This window comes from Zalophus californianus, chromosome 4 (genome assembly GCF_009762305.2).
Source record: "Zalophus californianus isolate mZalCal1 chromosome 4, mZalCal1.pri.v2, whole genome shotgun sequence".
Classification (NCBI taxonomy): domain Eukaryota; kingdom Metazoa; phylum Chordata; class Mammalia; order Carnivora; family Otariidae; genus Zalophus; species Zalophus californianus.
Window position 1 is genome coordinate 144,905,267 of NC_045598.1, and position 19,689 is coordinate 144,924,955.

At 35.1% G+C, this 19,689-nt stretch overlaps 1 long non-coding RNA gene across 1 annotated transcript in view; it reads right to left on the reverse strand.

Annotated features, from left to right (window-relative positions):
- Positions 1-2,154: 2,154 nt before the first annotated feature.
- Positions 2,155-19,689, reverse strand: part of LOC113926400 — a 42,627-nt gene continuing 25,092 nt past the window's right edge. The window contains exon 4 of the long non-coding RNA XR_003521307.2: positions 2,155-2,283. This is a non-coding gene — a long non-coding RNA (uncharacterized LOC113926400). The remainder of the gene's footprint in view (positions 2,284-19,689) is intronic.

Sequence of the window (19,689 nt, forward strand, 5' to 3'; positions counted from 1 at the left end):
TGTTTTAACTACTATAGTAATTTTATGTGCCATGCTTGAGGAGTCCTATGTAACTACAGCTAGTGGTAAATTTAGTTCTCCTGTTTGTTTCTCTTGCTGTCTGGCTATGATACCTTATTCCTGTGTATTTTTAAACTTTGAATTGTGAACTTATGATTAATAGAGCGCTTTCCAAAGTTATTTTGAGATATTTGAATCAAGAGTGAGCACCTTTCTGTGTTTATTTATTCCATCAAGTTCTTTGGACAAGTGTCAAGCCAGGTCTATTTCCCAGCTTGAAGTTTCCCTTTACTATACTGTTAGTACAACTTCAAGTGAGACTCAAAGATCTATTCCCTCTCCCTGAATATCTTTAAATGTGCATGATCCTTGGTTACTAAGATCTACAAAAGCTCAGGTTTATCTGTAGCCTAAGCTTCATCATACCACTGTGGTAGCCATCTCCTCTTCCTTTTTGGATTCTAAGGATCTCTCTTTTGTGGGTACTTATTTATTTGAATGGATGTTGATATTCAGCATTTATAGGTGGTCTATACTGGCATATTTTTAGAACATATTTTAGAGTGGAAATAAGATTTTTGGATGAAATCTAAGATGAAAATTAGCTTGGCTTGGCTCTTGCATATATTCAGTTGAGTCATGGTTTCCTAATTTCAATTAGTCTGTGTGTATGGATCTGTGTGCATGTATGTAAACTTTAGTAGGTATCCAAATATCCACATGAAACATGATCAAGTATCTTAGAACTTCCCTGTTTGTTTTTTAATACTTGCCTACATAGTCCTAACATTAGGAAAGTCTGAAAACGTCTTCCTTTCCTTCTATATTTGTAAGTTTATTTACTCATTCATTTATCCATTCATCACTAATTCACCAGTTATTTATTGAGGACATTTCATGTTCCACGCAGTCTAATTGCATGGGGAAATCCTAGCAGGCTAAATTAAGCAATTCTAGGTTGTTGTTGCTGTTGTTTTTAAATAAATCCTAAACTGCTTAATTTAAAGGAAATTTCTATGGATTAAAAAAAGTCATGTAAATTCATATTCATCAAATAAAAATAGTTTCCAGTATGTCTTAATATTTGTGAATTTTTTATTACAAACACTTGCTCTAATTTAAGTGAGCAGTCATTAACATTAAAATTAGTATAGCATCATACTGCTCTGACTCAATAGTTACCTCTATGGATTTATGTAAATTATAAAATGTGCTTGGTAGCTTATATTATAGATATTGATAAAGGTGAAAGTTGCACATATGATATAAAAATAATTCATCAAATCTGGTCAAGTTCTCTATTTCTCTGTATAGGCAAAACTTTTTTTTTTTTAAGAGATTTTATTTATTTATTTGACAGAGAGAGAGACAGCGAGAGAGGGAACACAAGCAAGGGAAGTGGGAGAGGGAGAAGCAGGCTTCCCGCCAAGCAGGGAGACCGATGCGGGGCTCGATCTCAGGACCCTGGGATCATGACCCAAGTCGAAGGCAGATGCCTAACGACTGAGCCACCTAGGCAAAACTTCTTAAATGCTTTCCTTTACTGTTATAGAATCAGACAAGGGCTTTGAATGCGGCAGGGGGCATTTTTTGAAAATGATATAACATAGAACAATGTAACAAGGTAAATGCACAAGTCAGCATACCACAAAGGAAACAGTGATTCATTCCCAATGCTTGCCACATGCTCCCACATTTGATAAATAGCTTTTGACATAAAGTCATTTTGGGCATGGTGTGTGCAGCCATGTGACTTGCTGCACCTGAAATGCAGGTCCCCAGGTAGTTTCACACGACAAATTGCTTTGGCATTTTCGGTTTTGTGTTTATTTTTTTAAGTCCATTTATGCTCATGTTAAATCCCTCCCTTGTATTTTCTCAATGTGAATATAGAATAATGAACAGTATTACTGACATGTTGTTACATACCCATGTTAATTTCTTCCATGTATCTTGCAAGTCCTTTCTTTTGTTGTTAGATACTTTGACCCACAAAGAAAAACTGTATGATAATCCTTTTACTTCAGTAACTGAAACTTTTTAGTATTCGTTTCATATAATTTGACTTTCTTCCTTATGCACCTCTTGTAAATTTATATTTATTTTCACCTGTACATTGAACAAATTACAAATTAAAGATGAAACAAAATACTTGATGTAGAGCTAGGCTGCAGTTGGGTAGTATAGGCATTGAATTGCATCACAAGGAAAGAAAAAGCTTGGTCCACAGATGGTGAACTACAGGAAATAATACTGCTTTCCAGTTCTCCACAGGATTCATTGCTGAACAACAAGAAAACAAAGATATTAGACTAGTGCATAAAATGAGATCATAGTCTCCTAGACATGCAGGGACACCTAAATGACATCTGGTACTAGATTCTCATTGTTAATCCTTGGCAAGGAGGCCCATGAGATGACTCTCTCTTGAGTGTGGCATGTGATGCTAAATTCCACTGAGATAAAATACATAGTAGTAGACAGCATAATTCTTTGGTACTTTGAACTAGGACTGATTTAGTATTTTATTTTCCTCCCAAAGTAGTATCAACACACATTCTATCCGTAAACCCATGCTAGTGGTGTTAATTGATAAGGTCTTCAAAAAACAGAAATGAACAAACTTTATCCTTCCAAATTAATTCTGAAAGGAAATCTGATAAGATTTGATATATAATATATATTAAGAAATATGGGAGATTTAGTCGAAGTTGTTGAAAACTGAGTGACTCAGTGTAAATTTGGCTAAATTTATGAAGGTGTTATTTATAAGCTCAACTTTGAACTTTGGGAAATCTGATGCCATGAGATTTTTAATATTCTATAAAATATCATTTGATGCCAATGCCAGATGAACAAATCGATTAACCCTTTTTAAAAAAAATAACGTAACACTACTTATGAGGGAAGGAATTAATGTAAACTGAAAATAGGAGGTTTCAGAGACAATGAGACCTGTATTAAATTCTATCTCTTGCTGATGGTGGCAATTGCATACTACTACTCTGAGCCCTAGTTTCCTCATCACTAAAATAAAACAAGGGATAACTACCCCATAAAGTTGCTGTGAAAATTAAATAGGATGACATCTATTGGCACACAGTGAATGCTATCTTGGTGAAGAGGATTACCCATATTCCAGCACTTGTTAACTGTTTCTGTGATAGCATGAAAAATGAACAGGATTTTCATGGGTATCTATTATTTGATTCTTTTATTTTGCTCTATCCTGTAATAAGTATGACTATAAGAAAGTATATGAGTTCTTTTGACATATTTTCCAAAATATTTTATTTTATATTATTACCATTGTTATAATTTATTTGGAGTATATAAAATATGATATCTAGGATAACAAGGACTCATTTTTTAAAAAGCCAATATTATTTATTCATTACTTTAAATCTTGCTGATGGCTATCAAATTTCTCTAGCAAAAGTCAAACTCTTTCCTTTCCTTTTGTGATATATACCGGATACTGGTTTCTGATATAGATAAAATGAATATAAAATCCATACATAAACTATCTTAATTGAGATATTTGATCATACATTATTCTGGGTGTTTCTGTGAAGGTGTTCTTGGATAGGATGAACATTTATATTGGTAGACTGAATAAAGCAGATTGTCCTCCATAATGTGGATGAACGCCATCTAATCAGATGAAGGTCTGAATAGAACAAAAGTCTGACTCTCCCCCACCCAATAAAGGAGAATTCTTCTTCCTGATGGCCTTTCAATTTCCTGGTTCTACATCAGCCTGCCAAAATTTGGACTCAAACTAGAATATTTGCTCTGAAAAATAGGGACTTTGAAGCCTCAGTAATCATACGTGAGTGGCTTCCCTCTAATCAATCATTCAATGAATATCTCTCTCTATAGCCTGCATGATTTCTGCTGAGAAATCTAAAATTCTTATTATTGTTCCTCTATCATAGGGCATAAAATGATTGAATGAATGAATGATAGATTTTATGCATTTATATACCTTACAAACTTATGGAATATTCTGACTCAATAATGAATGACTCCCAGGTGATCAGAATTTAAAGTTTTTGAAATGATCATATATGAGTGAAAATATGAGTTTTTTGGAGTAGAAAAATGTTTTTTTTTAAGATTTTATTTATTTGAGGGCGCCTGGGTGGCTCAGTTGGTTAAGCGACTGCCTTCGGCTCAGGTCATGATCCTGGAGTCCCGGGATCGAGTCCCACATCGGGCTCCCTGCTCGGCGGGGAGTCTGCTTCTCCCTCTGACCCTCTTCCCTCTCGTGCTCTCTATTTCTCATTCTCTCTCTCTCAAATAATCTTTTTTTTTTAAGATATTCATGAGGATCATGACCTGAGCCGAAGGCAGTCGCTTAACCAACTGAGCCACCCAGGCACCCTAGAAAAATGGTTTTTGCTTTAAGAAGATAAGAACTACACAAAATAGAAGGAATTTGCTGAGCAATCTGAATATAGTAGTTTATTCCCACATGTTTTCTTGTGTATCTCTAGATATTCTAGTTTGGTTTTTCTTTCACTGTTTTAATTATTTCACTCTTTTCTTGCTTTCATATTTTTTGATGAGAAATCCATTATAATTCTTAAAATTTTCCTCTCTATATAACATGACTTTTTTCCCTCTAGCTTATTTCAAGATTTCCTCCTTGTCTTAGGTTTTCTGCACTGTATGATATACCTAGGTATACATTTTTTGGTATGTATTTTGCTTTGTGTGCTCTGAGCTTTGTGGATTTGTGTTTTGATATCTATTATTAATTTTGAAAAAATTCAGCCATTATTACTTTAAATATTTCTTCTATTCCCTTCTCTATTCTCATTCTGGTATTCTAGGTATGCATGTTACACCTTTTGAAATAATACCACAGTTCTTTGATATTCTATTTTGTTTTTTTCCATTATTTTTTCTCCTTGCATTTCAACTTGAGAAGTTTCTATTGACCTATCTTCAAGCTCGCTGATTTTTTTCCTCAATTGTGTCCTGTTTACTGATGAGCCCATTAAATCCCTTCTTTATTTGTGATAGTCTTCTTAGATTTAACATCTTATAGTATTTAGAGTGAGCATTTCTTCTTTTATTAGAGTTTCCATCTCTCTATTTATATTACCCAGGTGTTCTTGCTTGTTGCTTACTTTTACCATTTAGAGTCCTTAAAAATTTAGTCATAGTTATATGAAATTCTCTGATAATTCCATATCTGTGTCTCATTCTAACGCTTACTTTGTCTCTTCAGACTTTTTCTTGCCTTTTAACATGCATTGTAATTTCTTGTTGAAAGCTGGTCATGATATATCAAGTAATAGGAAATGTGACAGATAGGTCTTTACTATAAAGTTTTGTGTTTATCCGACTTAGAGTAGGGGACTGTTTAATGTTTACTATAGCTTTATATGTCAGTTTTCTCTAGTGTCCTTTTTTTTTTCTCCCTTATTGTTTTTGAGTTTCCCTAAAAATCTTCTTAAGTCGAATCTGTAACTTCCAGTTCTTTCAGGTGTAACCCATTATTATATTCTGGAGCCCTGCTGATGTGACAGGTGGAGGAAATCTATAATCTCATGATTAAATTTTAATCTTTCAGGGGTTTTCTGTCTCTGGACTGTGACCTCCACAAAAGTTTCTCAGATTTTATTCCTCCTTTAGATGAGACAGGAAGGCTAAAGAGAGAGATGGGGTTGGATCATTTCCTTTCCCTATTTTGGATAAGGCTTTGCAAAGGTCTTGTCCCCTACATAAGCCTTTATTTTAGAGAAGGTACTGCAATTATTTCTGAAAAAATTACTTTTCTCACACTTCTGCCAAAACAGGAGGATTTTTCTTGACTTTACACATTGAGAACCTGGTGGGCATTTTCGGAGACAAAGCCCACAAAAACGTGGGGGCCCCACTAAAACCGCAGCCCCTACACCCAGAGGTTCTCTCATGCTAATCCACACTCTGGGAAGTTACTGTTTAAATGTGCCCACCAGTTTATGGCTCCACCAGCTTCTGTTCCAGATAGGCTGCTGGCTATGATTCATTGTATTCACGTGTCTATACAGAGTCCAGGATGGTAACTTGCTTTGTAAGCACAGTTCTCTGATGAGTCCAAGAAAAGTCATTGGTTTTCAGTTTGTTCAGATTTTTTCTTAGGATTCAAGTAAGGATTTCAAATTCCTTACATTTCAGAGCTGAAATAAAGTTCTGTGTTGCCATTTCTGAATTTTTTATTTGTATGTTTTATTTTTCTTTCAAGTAGGGTTTATTATTAGTATGACTATAAAATCTATTGTCCAAATCAGGACATGTTTAAAGATGAAGAGAGAACTCTTAATACCAATATTGATCTATAGGCATCAGTGGATTTTGGGAAACTATGAAATAGGACCACCCTATATTTTATCTGAGTTCTTGCATATTTGAAATGATATATGAATGACAACTTTGTTTTTTTTAATATATGAATGACAATTTTCTTGATCATATATCATGGTATTCAGAAATTTTTCTATAATGGTTCACCTTATTTTGACATTGAATTGTGGATACCGAAAAGTGAGTAAGTGACATTTTTCCAGAGGATCCTTTAATTATATTTGAGGTTTAGTAACTGTGTCAAGATATGTTTAGTAGTGAATTATGTTTTACCAGTTTATCCTAGGACAGTTTCTTTTAATCTGTAGCATCAGTTATTTATTTACATTTATATGTGTGTATAAATTATACTTTTCATCTTTCTATTTGTTTCTGGTTCTTTTGTCTTTTTAGGAATGTAAATTATACTTGTTTGGATCTCCTTTTCCTTCTACACCTAGCATCATTTTTCTGATCTTTTTTATTTCTTAAATTTCATTCTGTTTTGTAGAACTTTTAAAAGACTATGTGCCTTTGGTAATATTGCTCTTTTTTTAAAAAAAGATTTTATTTATTTGAGGAGGGGAGAGAGGGACAAGCAGACCCCACCCAAGTGCAGAGCCCAATGTGGGGCTCAATCTTATGACCCTGAGATCATGACCTGAGCTGAAATCAAGAGCTGGACTTTTAACTGACTGTGCCACCCAGGCACCCCAATATTTCTCTTATTTTTGGTTTTATTAATGATTTTTTCTTTCTAATTATTTTTTTGTCAGATCACGTCCAGTCTCCTTATATTGCTTATCATTTCCTCTTTAATATCCTGCACTCTGTCTTTGAAAAAATTATTTTTTTCATAGAGCTGCCTTGTGATCATCAATTTCTTTGGGTATGGAGAACCATATGTCTGAAGATTTGGGAAAGTTAATTCCACTGGTAATGTTTATAATTTAGTTAAAAACATATTTTTGTGTTGGTATACTGTTGGTTCTTTTCAGGTTATTTCTTTTTCAAGGGGGGCAGATCCATCTAAGTGAATACTTTGCAGAAGAATTGAGATAGGGATTATTGCCCACTGGGGCAATAAAAGATTGGTGTGGCTCATGGTGAAGTTTTATATAACCTGCATATGTGTAATGATTTGTTATCTATATTTACTTATCTGTCTCTGGGCAGCACCGCTAAAGCATATTAGACATTTCCTTTACCTCCTTCAGCTTTTCTTCGTCTTTTGCTATACTGAATTGAGGTCATGAAAGGGTATTCCTGCCTGGCTTCTTGCGCAGCTTACTACAGCATTTAGATCAAGGTATTTTTGATAAGCCTTTAAGACTATGTTTAGAAAAATCTGCATGCTGCCTGAAGCCAAGAAGGTGTGTATCAGTTCTATATAAACATCTTGATTTTGACACAAATTTTATTTTATTTGACAGATACTGTTTATTGATTGTGATTTGAAGTTGAGGATATTTACTTCTCTATTTGGTTATCATTAGTGAGTGTTAGAGGAAGGGAGTAAAATAAAAATACCTTTGCCACATTTATAGCATTAAGTGAAAGCTTGAGGAAAGACTTTTAACATTCCCTAATAGCTCTCACTCCACACCCTGAATCATAAACAATTAAGTTAAAAAGGTGAACTATGCAAGTTTGTTAGTTTTCCTGTTTCAACCCAATTGCCCTAACCTCTGTTCCAAAGTCACTCAGTTCTTCTTCAAAGAGGTAACTAATTATAAGTTCCTTATGTATCCTTCGAGAGAGTCACTGAAGTTATAAGCATATAATATTATAAAAATATTAAGCTAATAGGTAAAAGGAATATATATATAAAGAATATTAAGTACAAAAATATAGTACAAAGAAGATGTCTAGGTGTACTACTGTAGGGGTAAAAGTGTAGGGGTATTTATATAAGATACATATCTAGAGTACATTTTATACTATAATTTTTGTACTTGGAGAGCATTTCGTATCAATATATTACTTTTATCTGCTCTATAATGCTCCATTAAATGGAAAGACAGTAATTTATTGAATCCGTGATCTACTGGAATATACTTAACCTATTTTAATATTCTGATATCATCAATTTTTGAATACTTTTATTAGTAATTTTGAATGCAAGTATTTCTGCAGGACAAATTTTATAACTTCACCACAGAGTTGTCAAACTTATTTTTAAAAACTCATATATAAATACCTAACTATAAAAAACTATTTTAGAATGTTGTAATTTGTGAATTGTGGGGCAAGTACTAAAGGGATTGGGCAGGAGAACAGAGAGAAGAAATGATCCACTAAAGTTGCCTACTTCACACTTAAAGTGTGAAAATAAAAATTGTATCTAATTCCAAGGGCATGAAAAGATTATTAAATGCTACTTTTAAACTCATGTCAAGGATATTTCCACTTTCAAGACACTTTTGAGTCATAGTTGTCATTTGCAACAAACTTGGAAATGCCATGTGTAATTAGGACACAAACAGGGAGTGACTTAAATTCATTTAGTAAGTGAAAAAACAGTTCAAGGCTTTCTGAATAGTTATCTCAGATGAACCGAGGTAGTTAATCAAGTCCCCAAAAATGTCAGACAGGTAATAGCTCCCATCAGAAGACTCAATCCTTACAACTATTCATTTTTTAAAAACATTTCTCACTTATGACAGTCACAGGAAAGTCTGAGTGAGAGTTGCTTGCAAGTTTAATTGACTGAAATTGTTCTCCTGCAAAAAGAAATGTAAAATGGTTAAAGGAAAATAGCAGTTTTAACAGTCTTTTGAACATCTTTCACATGTAGGTAACAATATATTAGAAGTTAGGAAATTGGGTATGCCTTATAAGTATTTTTTTCATAGTGGTTGGGGATTTGAAGTAAAATTGAAACTGCATAATTCTTCCTGCACCTGCCAACCAGTAGTTAGAAGGAAGCCATACTGAGAGGTATGGCAAGTGATTTGGTATGTGAAGTAAGACCAGAGCACAGAGGGGTGACGCTAGTGGTGATAGTTATCAGAAACCTACTGCAAGTTATATTCAAAGCACCGGAATAGGACTCTACCCATCATCCCACTGCCCTAAACATAACTTTAAATATCAAAACAAAAACAAACTAAACTGTGGTAAGTGCAAAAAGATCATTCGTATAGTTAGAAGAAAAATAACGCTTATCGAGGGCCTACTATGTGAAAGCAAAAGCTTTAGAAACTATTCTTTTGCTATCTTTAAAATCTGTGAGACAATTATTTTTATTTTTAATGGAAATATACAACAGTAATTCAACATTTATATACATTATAAAATGCTCACTATAAGTATAGTCACCATCTGTCACCATACAAAATTATTAGCATATTATTGACTATATTCCCTATGCCGTATTTTATACCCCATGAGATATTTATTATTTGTTTTATAATTGGAAGCTTCTACCTGTTGATCCCATCACCTTACCCCTTTCCTCTCTAGCAACCACGTTTTTTCCCCTGTATTTGTGAGTCTATTTCTGTGTAGTATTGTTTATTCATTTGTTTTGCTTTTATAAGTTCCACTTTTAAGTGAAATCATCTGGTATTTGGCTTTCTCTGATTTATTTCACTTAACATAATAATCTCTAGGTCCATCCATGTTGTCACAAAGGTCAAAATTTCATTTGTTGTTATGGCTGGATAATATTCCATTGCATATATGTAACACGTCTTCTTTATCCATTCATTTATTGATGGATACTTAGATTGCTTCTGTATTTTTGCTATTTTGCATATTGTTGCAGTGAACATAGGAGTACATACATCATTCAAATTAGTGTTTTAGTTTTCATGGAATAAATACCTGGAAGTGGAATTGATGGATCATATGGTATTGCTATTTTTAACATTTTGAGGACACTCTATATTGTTTTCCATAATGGCTATAACAATTTACATTCCCACTAACAGTAAACAAGGTTTCCCTTTTCTCCATATCTTCACCAACAGTTGTTTATTTCTTGTCTTTTTGATAATACCCATTTTGACAGGTGTGAGGTGATATATCATTTTGGTTTTGATTTGCATTTCCCTGATAATGAGTGATGTTGAGCATCTTTTGATGTATCTGTTTGCCATTTATATGACTCTTTGGAAAAGTGTCTATTCATGTCTCTTCCCTTTTTCCCATTGTTTAATCAGGTGGTTGGTTGGTTGGTTATTGATTGACTGATTGATTGGTGTTGAGTTGTATTAGCTCATGATATATTTTGGATATTAACCCCTTCCTGGATATATCATTTGCATGTATCTTCTGCCATTCAGTAGGTTGCCTTTTTGTTTTGTTGATGGTTTCCTTTGCTATGCAAAAGCTTTTTAGTTTGATATAGTCCCAGTTGTTTACTTCCATTGCCTTTGCTTGAGGAGACAGATCCAAAAAAGACATGTCCAAAAGTTTACTGCCTATTTTTTCTTTCAGGGGTCTTATGTTTTCACGTTTTACATTTAGGTTTTTAATCCATTTTGAGGGTTTTTTTTTTATGTACATAAAGAGTACAAAAGTGATTGAGCTTCAACTTTGTTCAATTTCCCAGCATCATTTATTGAAGAGACTATCTTTTCCCCATTGTGTATTCTTGCCTTTGTCGTAGATTAATTGACTATATAAGGGTTTATTTCTGAGCTCTCTATTTTTTTCTCCTAATCCTTTCTATTTCTGTGGAGTCAGTTGTAACTTTTCTTTCATTTTTGATTTTGAGTCTCCAGTCTTTTTTTCTGGATGAATTTGGCTAAAGATTTATCAATTTTGTTTATCTTTCCATAGAACCAGCTCTTTGTTTCATTGATCTGTTTGTTTTTTCTTTGCCTCTATGTTTTTCTGTTCTGATCTTTAGTTTTCATGGAATAAATTTTCTTATTTCTAATAACATTAGACTTTGTTTTACTTTTTCTAGTTCCTTTAAGGTGTGAAGTTAGACTGTTTGAGATTGCTCTTGTTTTTTGAGGTAGGCCTGGATCACTATAAATTTCTCTCTTTGAACTGTTTTAGTTGTGTCTCAAAGATATTGAAATGTTGTGTTTTCATGCTCCTTTGTCTCAAAATATTTATTTCCTCTTTTATTTCTTTATTGACCCATTGGTTATTTAGTAACATGTTGTTTAGCCTCCATGTATTCATGTTTTATCCAGTTTTTCTTGTAATTGATTTCTAGTTCCATGCCATCTTTGTCAGAAAAGGTACTTAAAATGATTTCAATCCTGCTAAATTTAGTGAGACTTGTTTTGTGACCTAACATGGGATCTATTCTGGAGAATACTTCAAGTGCACTTGAAAAGAATGTGTATTCTGCTGTTTGGGAATGGAATGTTTTGTATAGATCTAGTAAGTCCATCTGGTCTAATGTGTCATTCAAAGCCACCATTTCCTTATTGACTTTCTGCCTGGAGGATCGATCTATAGATGTAAGTGGGGTGTTGTAATTCCCCTCTACTATTGCATTACTGTCAATTTTTCCCTTTATGTCTGTTAATATTTTTTGTTGTTGTTTTTAGGTGTTCCTCTGTTGGGTACTTAGATACTTGTTATATTCTTTTGTTGGATTGATCTATTTACCATTATGTAGTACCTTTCTTTATCTCTTGCTACAGTCTTTGTTTTAAAGTATATTCAGTCTAAGTATTGCTACCCTGGCTTTTTGTTGTTGTTCTTTCCATGGTATATGTTTTTCCTTCACTTTGTATGTGTCTTTAAGTTTGAAGTGAGTCTCTTGTAGGCAAGTAAAGATGGGTCTTTTTTTTTAATCTATTGCATCATTTTATGGTTTTTGATTGGAGTATTTAGTCTACATTTAAAGCAATTACTGATCAGCATGTATGTATTGCCATTTTGTTAATTTTTTTTTAGTTCTTCTCTGTTCCTTTCTTCTTTTGCTCCTTTCCATTGTAATTTGATGACTTTGTTATGCTCAGATTACTTTCTTTTAAATTTTTGTGTATCTATTTTAGCTTTTTGGTTGGTTACCATGAGGTTCACATATAACATTTATGTATATATATATATAGCGATCTGTTTTAAGTTGATGGTTGCTTAAGTTCAAACACATCTAAAAACACTACATTTTTACTTCTCTTTACTTGAAGTCATATTTTATTCTTTTTATTTTGGGTATCCATTAACTAATTATTGTGGATAAAGTTGATCTTTTCTCTTTTACCCTTCACATTAACTTTATAAGAGATTGATTTACTACTTTTACTATATGTTTGCTTTTGCCAATAAAATTTGTTCTTTCATAGTTTTCTTCTACTTACAGCCTTTTCTTTCGTACTTAAAGAAGTTTCTTTAACATTTCTTGTAAGGCCAGTTTAGTGATGATGAACTCCTTAACTTCATTTTTCTGGGAAACTCTTTATGTCCTTCAATTCTGAATGATAACCCTTCTTGCTAAATTATTCTTGGCTGTAGGTTTTCTTTTTTTCTTTCAGCACTTCGAATATATTATGCCACTCCATTCTGGCTTGTAGTTTCTGCTGAAAAATCAGCTAACAAGCTTATGGGTGTTCCCTTGTATGTAATTAGTTACTTTTCTCTTGCTGCTTTTAAGACAATTTTTTCTTTAAATTTTGCTATTGTAATTATGTGTATTGACATCTTCAGGTTCTTTTTGGGCTTCTCTGTGCTTCCTGCACTTGTATGCTTGTTTCTTTCTCCATGTTAGGAAAGTTTTCAGCTATTATTTCTTCAAATAAGTTTTCTGCCCCTTTCTCTCTCTCTCTTCTCCTTCTGGTACCTCTATAATATAAATATAATATGCTTGATGTTATCCTAAAGGTCCCTTAATCTGTTTTCATTTTTTAAAATTCTTTTTTTTTCTATTCAGTTTGGATGATTTCTACTACCCTGTCTTCTAGATTGCTTATTGATTCTTCTGTATCCTCTAATCTGCTGTCGATTTCCTCTAGTGTATTTTTCATTTTAATTATTATATTCTTGAGTTCTGATTGCTTATTTTTCATATTTTCAATCTCTTTGTTGAATTCTTACTGAATTTATCCACTCTTCTCCCATGTTCAGTGAGCATTTTGTGATCATTACTTTGAACTCTTTTATCTTTTCTTTTGTTTGAACATAGTTCTCTTTCCTTATTTTGTCTGACTCTTTTTGATCAGCTACATCTCCTGGTCTTAAACAAAATGGTTTTACGTGAAAGGCAAACTGAGGGGAACCAGAAGCATAATTCTCCCTGGTCACCAGAACCAAGCATTTCAGGGAAGTCCACTATGTGGACTATGTCTACCTTCCTGTTGTGACTGGGTCAAGATCCAAGTAGGTGCAGTGGTGGGTGGGGCTGATTCCACCAGCTGGTGTGAGAATCCTGTTATGTGGGAATAACACCCATGTGGTTGGCTGCTAGGTCTGGCTGCAACTGGCTGCAACTGTAACCATTGTGTTGGTGGGTGGTGTTAGCCCCTGGTATGGCTGGCTATGAGGTGGGTATGCTGGTGGGTAGGGCTAGCTCCCCTCCTCAGGGAAGGAGACACTTTGGAGGGGTAACTGCCCAGTGGGTAGGTTAGGAAGGGTAGATTCAGAGGGAACACTGGGGTGGGGTAACAGTGCTAGCAAGGTAGACGAAGAGTGTCACAACTGGTGCTCTCCAAAGTCAGACTAGATAGGCAGCAAGGCAAGGAAAATGGCACCCACCAGTGCTTTTGTTCCTGGAGAAAGTTCCGATAGAGCCTTCTGGCATATGCCCTAAAATGAGATGTCTCTTTCATATATGGCCCAGGTGCTTTTATAACTGCTGCCTATTTGATGGGTCCCAAACCAAGAAAGATTGTGTGAGGGCCCTTTAAAAGCAGAGTCTCAGTTTCCTATAGCCCTCTGGCACTCCCAGAGATAACTATCACTGATTTTCAAAGCTCCCAGAGCTAGGCCCTACTGGTTTTCAAAGCCATATGTTATGGGGGTTTATCCTTTTCAAACTGCTATTTCTTCACTGGGTCTCAGGGTGAGCAAAACTGTAGGTGAGCCCTCCAAGAGGGGAATCTTCTATATAGTTTCCTATAGTTTCATACCCTGGACATCATTGACTTTCTAACTCAAATATCCTCTAAGCTTGAGTGAGACAACTCTTATCATCCCCATTATGTAGATGATGAAACTAATGTTTATTTGCCCAGGTATAAACTATATCAAATCCAAACTCAAAACCAGAGTTTGGACTCTAGGCATTACAAACAGCAATCATTAAATATGAATTAAACGTATCTCACTAATAATGTGAATGATAAGGGCACATTTTATTCCCTCCAAGAGTAGTAGACAAATATGCAATTCTTTTTGTACTGAGATATAATTGACATATAACATTATAGTACCAGCTGTATGACATAGTAGTTCCATATTTGTATATATTGTGAAATGATCACCACAATAAGACTAGTTAACTTGCATCACTATATATAAGTCACAATTATTTTTCTTGTGATGAGAACTTTTAAGATCTCTTGCCAAGGTTCAAATATATGGCACATATATACAATGGAATATATTTCCATTTATGTGTGTCATCTTCAGTTTTTTCAATGTCTTATAGTTTTCAGTGTACACATCTTTCACCTCCTTGGTAATTTATTCCTAGGTATTTTATTATTTTAATGCAATTGTATATGAGATTGCTTTCTTAATTTCTCTTTTTGATAGTTTGTTATTAGTGTATAGAAATGCAACAGATTTTGTATATTGATTTTGTATCCTGAAATTTTACTGAATGTTGATTAGTTTTAATAGTTTTTAGTAAAATCTTTAGATTTTCTGTATATAACATTATGTCATCTGCAACTACTGATAGTTTTACTTCTTTTCTGATTTGGATGCCTTTTATTTATTTTTCCTCCCTAGTTGCTCTGATTATGACTTCAAATACCATGTTCTGTGAAAGCAGCAAGAGTGGACATACCTTGCTTGTTCCTGACAATAAGGAAAAGCTTTCAGCTTCTCTGTGTTGAGTATAATGTTAGCTGTGGGCTTGTTATATTGACCTTCATTATGTTGAACTATGATCTCTCTATATCCACTTTGTTGAGAATTTTTACCATTAATGTATGTTGACTTTAGTTAAATGCTTCACCTGCATCTATTAAGATGACTATATAATTTATTCTTCATTTGTTATTGTGGTGTATTACATTGATTTATTTGTGGATGTTGTACCATTCATCCATGGCTGAACTAAATCTCACTGATCATGATGTATAATCTTTTTAGTTATTTATTTTTTTAATTTTATTTTGTTCTGTTAGTCACCATTCATTACATCATTAGTTTTTGATGTAGTGTTCCATGATTCATTGTTTGTGTATAACACCCAGTGCTCCATTCAATACGTGCCCTCCTTAATACCCATCACTGGGCTAACCCATCCTCCCTTCAAAACCCTCAGTTTGTTTCTCAGAGTCCATAGTCTCTCATGGTTCATCTCCCCCTCTGATTTCCCCCCCTTCATTTTCCCCTTCCTACTTTTTTTTTTAACATAAAATGTATTATTTGTTTCAGAGGTACAGGTCTGTGATTCATCAGTCTTACACAATTCACAGCACTCACCATAGCACATACCCTCCCCGATGTCTGTCACCCAGCCACCCCATCCCTCCCACCCCCTACCACTCCAGCAACCCTCAGTTTGTTTCCTGAGATTAAGAATTCCTCATATCAGTGAGATCATATGATACTTGTCTTTCTCTGATTGACTTATTTTGCTTAGCATAATACCATCCAGTTCCATCCACATCGTTGCAAGTGGCCAGATTTCGGGGTTTTTTGATGGCTGCATAATATTCCACTGTATGTATATATGTGTGTGTGTGTGTGTGTGTGTGTGTGTGTGTGTGTGTGTGTGTGTGTGTGTATCACATCTTCTTTATTGACTCATCTGTTGATGGACATCTAGGCTCTTTCCATAGTTTGGCCATTATGGACATTGCTGCTATAAACATTGGGGTGCACATACCCCTTCAGATCACTACATTTGTATCTTTGGGGTAAATACCCAGTAGTACAATTGCTGGGTCATAGGGTAGCTCTATTTTCAACTTTTTGAGGAACCTCCATACTGTTTTCCAGAGTGGCTGTACCAGCTTGCATTCCCACCAGCAGTGTATGAAGGTTCCCCTTTCTCCACATCTTCTCCAACATCTGTCATTTCCTGACTTGTTAATTTTAGCCAGTCTGACTGGTGTGAGGTGATATCTCATTGAGGTTTTGATTTGGATTTCCCTGATGTCGAGTGATGTTGAACACTTTTTCATGTGTCTGTTGGCCATTTGGATGTCTTCTTTGGAAAAATGTCTGTTCACATCTGCCCATTTCTTGATTGGATTAGTTGTTCTTTGGGTGTCGAGTTTGATAGGTTCCTATAGATTTTGGATACTAGCCCTTTATCTGATATGTCATTTGCAAATATCTTCTCCCATTCTGTCAGTTGTCTTTTGATGTTGTTGACTGTTTCCTTTATTGTGCAAAAGCTTTTTATCTTGATGAAGCCCCAATAGTTCATTTTTGCCCTTGCTTCCCTTGCCTTTGGTGATGTTTCTAGGAAGAAGTTGCTGCGGCTGAGGTTCCTGCCTGTGTTCTCTTCTAGGATTTTGAAGGACTCCTGTCTCACATTTAGGTCTTTTATCCATTTTGAGTCTATTTTTTTAAATTGTTTTATTGTTATGTTAATCACCATATATTACATCATTAGTTTTTGATGTAGTGTTCCATGATTCATTGTTTGTGCATAACACCCAGTGCTCCATGCAGAATATGCCCTCTTTAATACCCATCACCAGGCTAACCCATCCCCCTACCCTCCTCCCCTCTAGAACCCTCAGTTTGTTTTTCAGAGTCCATCGTCTCTCATGGTTCGTCTCCCCCTCTGACTTACTCCCCTTCATTCTTCCCCTCCTGCTATCTTCTTCTTTTTCTTTTTTCTATTTTTGTGTGTGGTGTACGGAAATGGTCCAGTTTCCTTCTTCTGCATGTGGCTGTCCAATTTTCCCAACACCATTTGTTGAAGAGACTGTCCTTTTTCCATTGGACGTTCTTTCAAAGATTACCATAGAGTTGACCATAGAGTTGAGGGTCCATTTTTGGGCTCTCTATTCTGTTCCATTGATCTATGTGTCTGTTTTTGTGCCAGTCCCATACTGTCTTGATGATTACAGCTTTGTAATAAAGCTTGAAGTCCAGAGTTGGGATGTCACCAGGTTTGCTTTTCTTTTTCAACATTCCTCTGGCTATTCAGGGTCTTTTCTGGTTCCATACAAATTTTAGGATTATTTGTTTGTATAATCCTTTTAATTAGCTAACATTTTATTAAGGATTTTTGCAGCTATGTTTTTCAGTGATATTGGCTTATACTTTTCTTATAGTTCCTTGTCTGATTTTGGTATCAGAGTAATGCTGGCTTTGTAAAGTGACTATTGGTTTTTGTAAAGTGAGTTTTGAAGCATTACTTCCTCTTTCACAGAAGGCATACATATAAAAACATTTATGAAGTCTATTTCAAGTTGATAACAACTTAAATTTGACTGCATTCTAAAGCATGTCTTGTGTTTTTGATGTCACAATTTGTATCTTTTTATCTTGTGTATACCTTAACAAATTAATGTAGTTATTTTTTATTACCTTTTTTTTAGCCTTTAAACTGGATTCCTAAGTGATTCTTTATTGTTCTGAAATTTGCCAAGTATTTACCTTTTTCTGTGAGATACATACTTTCATATTTTTCATGACAATACTTTCATTATTTTTCTGTATTAACCAGTACCTTTTCATTTCAACCAAAACATGTCCCTTTAACTTCTCTTATAAGGCAAACTATGTGAAGAATTCCTTACATTTTGCTTCTCTGGAAAACTTTTTATCACTCTTTCAATTCTGAGTAACATTTTTGCTGGGTAAAATATTCTTGGTTGGAATTTTTGTTTCTTTCAGCACTTTGAATATATTGTACCACTTCCTGTGACCTGTGAAGTTGTTTCTCTCTTGTTGCTTTTAAGATCCTCTCCTTGTTTTTAACTTTTGACATTTTAATGGCAATATGTTTTGGGTTCATCTTACTTGGAACTCTCTAGTACTTCTGGATTTAGAAGTCTGTTTCCTTCCCCAGGTAAGTTGCCTCTTGCTATACCCTGTGGGTAGTAACCTGTTAAAAGTTCTTTCTCCTTTGATTACAGTCCAGTCCACTCCAGTCAGTCCAGTCCCTTAGCATATGTCCTCTTGGCCACCAGTGCTAAGTGGTCTGGAAGTGTCCCCTGAAACAGCCACCAAAATTGGGATACCAGATGGCCAGCATGAGTGCCTTTCTGTGACAAAGGCAGAGGGAGAATGCAAAGATGATTGTATCCCTTGGCCTCTGTTCTCTGAGAGCCCTCCATAGCCTCTAGATGTGTGCCAAACCAGAAGAATGCTCCTCAGGCAGAAGCTCCAGGATAAGAAAATACACCTTTTTCACAGAAAAACTAGGATATATTTCAGTTGCTGTCTGTGCAGTGCTGTGGTGGTGGTAACCAACCAAGAACTGTGGGACCCAGGGATGTTAACCCTGCTAGCCACCAGAGCCAGATGATCAAGGGATGTCCCTTGGGTGGGAGCCATAATAATGGGAATACTAGACATAAATATGGTGGGCCCAGACACCTGTAAAGGCTCAACTGTGGCAGAAACTGGCATTGGGAGTGTGGCAGAGGGAAAGTGGAGAGATGGTGCCCACTAGCCTTCCAGGAGGCTCCTAGATATGTGTTAAATTATATGCCTGCCACTAAGGCCCACACGCTAAGATAAATAAACCTGTTTCACAGAGATTCTGGATGCTTTTCAAATGACTCTGTGCTGGACCCTTGGGCCATGTGTGTATATGTGTGTGCAGAAGCCCTTTACTGTTTCTCAGTTTGCAATAGCCTTATGAGTCCCATGGCTGTGAGCTCTGTTGGCTTTCAAAGCTAAATGTTTTAAGGGCTTGTCTCTCAGTGGCAGGTCTTAAAAGTTGGGGTGTCCAATGTATAGATCAAACCCTTTGCTCCTTGGGGAGAAACTCTGGGATTTGGGGTTCTCTGTACCAGGGGTAGTTTGTTTTTTTTTTTTAGTTTCAGAGGTAGAATTTAGTGATTCATCAACATTCATCAATGCTCATTACATCAAGTACACTCCTTAATACCCATCTCCCCACCAGCAACCCTCAGTTTGTTTCCTAGAGTTTAGCATCTCTTATGGTTTGCCTCCCTCTCAATGTTCATTTTATTTTTCCTTCCCTTCCCCTATGTTCATCTGTTTTGTTTCTTAAGTTCCACATATGAGTGAAATCATGTGGTATTTGTCTTTCTCCAACTGACCTATTTTGCTTAG